This window comes from Mobula birostris, chromosome 8, assembly GCF_030028105.1.
Source record: "Mobula birostris isolate sMobBir1 chromosome 8, sMobBir1.hap1, whole genome shotgun sequence".
NCBI lineage: Eukaryota > Metazoa > Chordata > Chondrichthyes > Myliobatiformes > Myliobatidae > Mobula > Mobula birostris.
In genome coordinates, this window is record NC_092377.1 from 87,009,655 (window position 1) to 87,017,204 (window position 7,550).

Consider the following 7,550-nt stretch of genomic DNA (forward strand, 5'->3'; position numbering starts at 1 on the left):
AAGTTCTCAGTTAAATTAAATTCCTGGTTGTAATACACATTTACATTAACAAAGGGTTGGGGCTGAATACTTTTACAAAGCGCTGTATATCATGACAATAAACTTAAACATATTCTGACAGACATTGTGGGCTGAAGAGCTTGTTCCTCTGTTGCATTTGTTCTACCTGCATTAAAATCTTTGTTCTATGTTCAAAGTACATCGCTCCTGTTCACTGACATCTGTGCCTTGGCTGCTTCAACCATTGAGGTCAGGGCGGGAGGAGAAGAAGATGGCGACGCGATGCAGCTCGCAGCGGCCACTCCGGTGGTGATATCTGTTATCTGTCAAGTAGGAGGCCGTGCACAATCCTGATTTGATGGAGACAGACGTGACAGCATGGAGGAACACCTGGTGAAACTTCTGAAATGCCTGCTTCGCTGCTGCTGCTACTGTGTGGTCCAGGATCTCCGGAGAGGAAGGCCCTGAGTCGTCGGCTTTGCTTGTTGCTCGGCAGCCGGGGTGGGGTCAAAGCGCTCGGCAGAGGATGGTGCTCGGTGTCGGAGGGCTGATCAGATGCTCGAAGTTTTCGGACAGACTCAGAGTCCGCTGCAGTCGGGTGCTTCCAATGGCGCTGCATCGGCAAGTTTGTGGCGCTTGGAGGTTCATGGCAGGGAGAGTTTCTCTCTTCTACCGTCTGCGTGAGATGATGGGGCTATCGGGACTTGAGACTTTTTTTTTTATCGTGCCCATGGTCTGCTCTTGATCAAATTACAGTATTGCTTTGCACTGTTGTAACTATATGTTATAATTATGTGGTTTTGTCAGTTTTAGTCTTGGTTTGTCCTGTGTTTCTGTGATATCTTTCTGGAGGAACATTGTATCATTTTTTAATGCATGCTTTTCTAAATGACAATAAACGAGGACTGAGTGTCCTCATAATCTAATCTACAGTCACCCTCAGGCAGCTGATGATCTCTGCTACATCTCACAGTTCAGTGCTTGCGGCTGCATTAACGATGCTGCCCAAACTCAAGGATAGGAGCTATTTTTCTTTTGGCCCATGACGGACGTCTCTGAACTGTAGACTTTCGTAGAGTTCACTCACGCCCTTGGAGGCCTCTGCTGCCAGCAGCACTTGACTGTCACTCTGGAAGGTCAAAGGAAATACCTCCTGAGGCTGCTGCTCTTCATCAGCCTGTCCAGGTCCCCCTCCAGCAAGTTTCTTTTGTATCTTGGTCACATAGGAAGAATGGATCACTTTCCACGACATGCCAAAAACACAAGAACGCATGAAAACAGGAGTAGGCCACTTGGCCGCTGAAGCCTGTCCTACCATTCAATGTGACCAGGGCAGATCTACGCTGGCCTGAATTTCTCTCCCGTGTCAGTTCCCCACAACGATCAATTATGGTCAGAGTGGGCTCCCTCAACTCTGCCCCTCTAGTCCTCAATACAGGAGTCCCTCAGGGCTGTGTACTAAACCCCCTCCTTTACTCTCTGTATACTCATGACTGCGTTGCCACCCACAGCTCCAATCTGCTAATTGAATTTGCTGAAGGCTCTACATATTTTGGCCTAATGTTAAATAATAATGAGGCCGCCGACAGAGAAGAACTCATCACCCTGACACAGTGGGGTCAGGAAAACAACCCCTCCCTCAATGTCGCAAAAACAAAGAAGCTGGTTGTGGACTACAGGAGGAATGGAGACAGGTCAACTCCTATAGACATGAAGGGATTGGTGGTTGAGAGGGTGAACAGCTTTAAGTTCCTTGGCATAAACATCATAAAAGCCAGGACCAACAGACTCCAGGACAGTTTCTTCTACCAGGCCATCAGACTGATGAACTCTTGCTGACACAACTGTATTTCTGTTATATTGACTACCCTGTTGTACATACTATAAATTACTATAAATTGCACATTTAGACGGAGATGTAACGTAAAGATTTTTAATCCACATGTATATGAAGGATGTAAGTAATAAAGTCAATTCAATTACTTCATCCTTCAACCAATTATCCACCTCCACCTTTAATACTTCCAGCAAGTTAGCCTCCCTGGCTCAACAGGGTAGGTTAATTAGTCACTGTAAATTGCACCTAGCCTATAGGCAAGAGGAAGGATCTGGAGGGAGTTAAAATGGGGGCAGAGGAGGTGAAAGAGGAGCACGGGCAAGAGAAAGTTACTGGGGAAAGTTAACAGATTTGACGAGCTGAAAGACCTCCTTCTACATCACAAAGAAATATGGCAAATATAAGGCCTTCTGATAGAAAACAGACATGTAAAGCAGAAAGAACCAGGTTTAGTCCCTGTCTGTGTTGGTGATTTATAATATGCAGTGACACATTAAAATATGCATTTACAGGTTTCCCCCCCCATCCGAAGGTAGAGCGTTCCTATGAAATGGTTCGTAAGCCGAAATGTCGTAAAGCGAAGAAGCAATTACCATTTATTTATATGGGAAAATTTTGTGAGCGTTCGCAGACCCAAAAATAACCTACCAAATCATGCCAAATAACACACAAAACCTAAAATAACAGTAACATATAGTAAAAGCAGGAAAGATATGATAAATACACAGCCTATATAAAGTAGAAATACTTTTCCACAATCATTACTGAACTGTTCTCCGTAGCGAAAATCTCACGGAAGCGCTGTTGGCAAGAACACTCTCTCCAGTAACCTTTAAGCTATGAAGCTGCCAAATCATACCGAATAACACGTAAAAATACACAGCCTATATAAAGTAGAAATAATGTATGTAGTGTAGTATCACTTACCTGAATTGGTTCAGCGCCGAGCACACTGATGATGGTGTGTTAGACTGAGTCGTAGCAGGTTGGGTGGTGCAGTGGCCCCCACCCTCCAGGCCGCCGAGCAATACATTGCGGCGAAGAACGCAGGGGTCCAGCGGTAGCCGGGAGGCACACAGCACATCTTTAAGAGAAAAAGCCGAAACAAACATGTTAATTAATTAGGTGCCGCCCGACACGTAATTGTCGGCCCCGATCAGTGCCGATTTCTGATTGCGTCGTCTCTGATCTGGGCCAACAATTACGTGCTAGGCGGCACCTAATTAATTAGCATGTTTATTTTGGCTTTTTTCTTAAAGATGTGCTGTGTGCCTCCCGGCTACCGTTGCATTCTCCGCGAATCGGTATCTGTCTGTGGCCTGGGTGTTGGGGTGGTGGGACACTGGGGTGTCATCTCGTCACCTGTTTCCATTAGAGCGGCAGCTCATCTTCTCCTATGACTGCCCGCCTCGATGTCAAAGGTCGAGGTTCGTCGTCTGCTGTGGCTGATGTGGAAGGCTTGCTTGACTGCTGAGCCTCGCGCATTTTTCTATCATACAGTTGTTTGTAAGCACTCAAACCATCTTGCAAATATCCCCTAAACCTACGTACCCTTTCAAAATTAAAGTCGTACTTTATCATTAGTCATCCGGTTTCGATTGTTATCCTTTTTTCTTCCAATTACATCAGCTCTTCATCTATCAGTTCTTGGTCATGGGATGCCAAAACCTGTTCAACATCATGTTCGTCAGCTTCCACAAACCAAACTCACGTTGTCCTTACTTCGTTCACCACGATCGAAACACTTAATTATGTCTAGTTTTACACTGTGTAACACCCTCACGAGTTCTTTCAGACTTTTCCGATACCATAGAACTCATCTTGCAAACGGCTGCTCACAGGCACGTGTTAAAGCAAAGCAGTTCCGAATTTGGGGGAGAGCGGTTGCTGGGGGCGCGCTGAATTTTTTTTCCGTAACAGTGAAAACATCTTCTGAAAGTGAAAACAGGTCTTTCGTAACAGTGAGGTTTTGTAAAGCGAACGTTCAAAAAGCGGGGGACACCTGTATTTTAATTAATCGTGCATTGGGAAGAGGGCAGATTTCCAGTTCCTGAGTCCCGTCTGGCAAACTACAGGAAACGTGTGTTGAGTAGCAGATGACAACAGAATAAAGTTGGGCTGCAGTACCCCGCACAGGCAAAGACATAGTCAGTCACTTTCATAGGTCTATGCGAATAACTGTAACTTTTGCAAGGTAGTGGGTCACAACCAGCATGAAAAGCAGATATTTCAAGCAGACGAGAGGAAGCGCACAACCACAGAAAGGCAGGGATGTGTTTACAGTAAGTTTTAAACATTCTACACCCACATTATGAAAGAGCCTCATGAATAAATAAATATAATTGCTTCAAGTATGACTCACTTTAAAACTAATTTAATGATAATTCTTTGGAACTGGGCAATTTTCATATTTCAATCTTTCCTAGAAATGCAACCCAGAAAACATTTTTGACATCTTATAATTTCTTAACTGTCATCCCAAAAATAAATTAAAACATTTAATTCCTCAAAGTTTCATTAAAATCCCCTCCAGTGTATAAGTGTACAAGAGGACCACAACCTTGCCGTCGTTTGGAAGCTTGTGTGTCTCAATGAGCCGGAGAGCTATATTGGCTTCACGCTTTGGCTGTTGGTAGAATCACCCATGCCAAGTAGGTCAAAGGATAGGGGCCTGACTAAGAGCGGTCCACTGGTCCTCCAGGTTCATCAGTTCAGTTCAGGGCTAACATCCCTGACTATTACAGAAAGAGCAATGAAGAATCCTTCTACATCTGTGTGCGATGGCATTCCTGAGTCTCCACCTGGGACTTGCATGGCTGACAGTAGTGAAAACAGAGAGGAAGCTACCGGCACGTTGTAGAATTCCGAACCACACCTAGGGCACAATACAGAAGATGGCCAAGAACAAAAAGAGATGGGAGACCTTCATTGCTGCCATATATGCTAGCAGCCACAATGGGAAGTAAGTAAGTGTACTAGAGACACATTTTTTTTTAAAGGAAATAAGGAAAAATAACTAATGAAAATATCATGGAATATTGACGCTTCTTCTAAGAAATTAGGTTGAATGTGATATATACCTCAAGGGCAGTGATTTTTTCTTTAATAACTTTCTTCAGAAAATATAAAAATACTTTGATAATTGGGGGAAATAATTGTTTGAAAATACAATTTTTTGTTAAAACACATCATTATTCATATTGAATGTCAGCCTCCATTTTACTAGCAGCAAACAGAGGCTTCTTTCACTCTTGAAATAATTTACTGTACAACTTATCCTCTGAAATCTGAGCACCATGTCTAGGTTTATGTCAAAATTACTTACATGGATTGAATTAAACTCCATGCAGGACCCACCACTCACTTCTAAACAATCTTCAAACCTTCCCAGCTCTTTTCCCTTTAACCCATATTTATTTTTCAGTTACAGGATCATATCAACTGAATAAACTGTGTGAAATATTTACGAGCAGTTACAAACCAACTGGCTTGAATTATTTATTTGTACAACAGAGACAGCTAGTATATATTTCTTCAGTATCTTGCCTCATGATCCATTTCAGAGTCTAAAATCTAATTGCCAACACTAATTTATTTCTACATTAACTGAATAAACCAAAATCTTGTCCTCACTTCCTCACTTGCCGCAAGTTTAACCGATGACCCGAAACTGGGGAGGAGTGTCAGCCCTGAAGAGAATGTAGAGGTCTCCGGAATGATGTGCTCAAGTTGAGCGAGTGGGCAAATGCAGTCTAAATGTGGATTCACTTTGGTAACAAAACAGGAAGGTGCATTTTCTGATTGAGGAGAGCTTAGGAGAGACCAGATGCAGCAAGGTCTGGATGCTTTTGTGCACCGGTAAGCAGGTAATTAGTACAACAGGTAGTATGTAGTGTTTCAGAGTCAGAGGAATTGCAAGTGCAGGTGAACCAGGCTGCAGTTATGAAGGGCAAGTGGTTCTACTTTGTTGGGAGTTTTGGAGGGGATTCGGTATGTTAAAGACTCTTAACACTTTCTACAGATGTACTGTGGAGAGCTTTCTGATTGATTGCAGCACTTGTATGGAGGCCCCAATGGACAGGATCACCAGGAGGCCTCAGAGGCTTGTAGACTCATTAGCTCCATCAAGGGCACAAACCTCCTAACATTAAGGACATCTTCAAGAGACATTGCTTAAGGAGATGACATCAATCACTAAGGATCCTCACTATCTGGAAGATACCCTCTTCTTGTTGCTACCATTGGGGAACAGATACAGAAGCCTGAAGACCCACATTCAATGATTCAGGAACAGCTCCCCCACCCTCCCCTATCATTAGATTTCTAAAAAGTTCATGAACTCATGAGCATTACTTTGTTATTCCTTTTTTTTTTAAAAAAAAACACTTTTATTTTGTAATTTATAGTAATTTTATGTCTTTGCACTATACTACTCCTGGAAAAACAAATTTCACTTTATTGTTAAGCCAGTGATAATAAACAATTCTGATAGACTATGGCTTAAAAATGAAGGACACTTTTTCGTTCTTGTAATGAGGGAGTGCTGCAAAGATTTATCATACTGATTTTCGGAAAGGCAAGACCAATATATGAAGAGTGACTGGAATGATTGAACTTGTAAATTCTGGAGTTTAAAAGAAAAGTGTGGGGTCCTCATTGAAACTTTAAGCCCTGACTAAACAGACTAACTGCAAGAAAGCTATTTCCCATGGTGGGTAAATCCATAACTGGGGGGGGGGGGGGGGGGGTGTACAGCCTAGGTTATTTAGGGCTGAGGTGAAGATAATTTTTTTCACCCAGAGAATGGTGAACCCACAGAATTCTCTGCCACAGTGGTCAATTGAAGCCAAGTCATGTAATATATTCAGAATGGCGTTAGGTATTGAACTGAAGAGGAGACAGTAAAGCTGTCTTAATGTAACAACATACAACATTGGTAAGACCGCATTTGCAGTACCAGACAGAGTTTGACATCCTTACCAAAGAAAAGATGCACTTACCATAGGGGCAGTACAGTGAAGATTCACTAGACTTGTTCTAGGGACAGCAGGTTTGCCATATGAAGCAAGGATGAGTAGACTGTGACTATGTTCCCTGAAGAGAGAGAGGAAACTTCATTTAGGCTTTCAACATTGTAGGGCTTGACTGGTTAGATGTTTCTCTTGCTGAAGGCACCAAGGATCAGAATAATGGGTAGGCCACCTGTAACTTAGATAAGGAGAAAGGTCTTCACTTGGAGGGTGGTAATTCTGATGTAGTTTCAACCCATAACTTCTCTTCTCCCACTGAATATGTTCACCTGGTGGGTTCCTCCAGTGGTTTGTTTGGTGGTTTTCAATTTCCCTACCCTGGTAGGCCATAGAGAATCAACTTATTGCATTCACTCAGAACAGATTGATAGGTTTCCGGATATTAAGGGAATCAAGGGTGAGGAGATAAGTGCAGGATGTGGCATTGAAGTAGAAATGCAGGCTCAAGGGCCAAAAGGCCCCCTTCCTGTTTCTATTTCTTATTTTTTTGTTTTTTTTAAACTTAGAAATGCAGCACCCCCTTTCATCCCAACAGGCTTGCACTGCCCATTTACAGCCATGTGACCAATTAACCTAACCCAGTCATCTTTGGCACGTGGGAGGAAACTGGAGCACCCGGACGAAACCCATGCAGTCACGGGAAGAACACCCAAACTCAGCAGCAGAAATGAACCCAGGTCACT

At 43.1% G+C, this 7,550-nt stretch overlaps 1 protein-coding gene across 4 annotated transcripts in view; it reads right to left on the reverse strand.

The window, feature by feature from the left end:
• LOC140201452 (ras and Rab interactor 2-like) overlaps positions 1 to 7,550 on the reverse strand; it is a 170,968-nt gene that overhangs the window by 102,846 nt on the left and 60,572 nt on the right. Inside the window, exon 2 of one of the 4 annotated variants that reach the window (XM_072265580.1) lies at positions 6,838 to 6,931. The exons of the other annotated variants lie outside the window; for them this stretch is intronic. The gene's annotated coding sequence lies outside the window, so the exon portion shown is untranslated. The remainder of the gene's footprint in view (positions 1 to 6,837; positions 6,932 to 7,550) is intronic. 4 annotated transcript variants of the gene reach the window in all.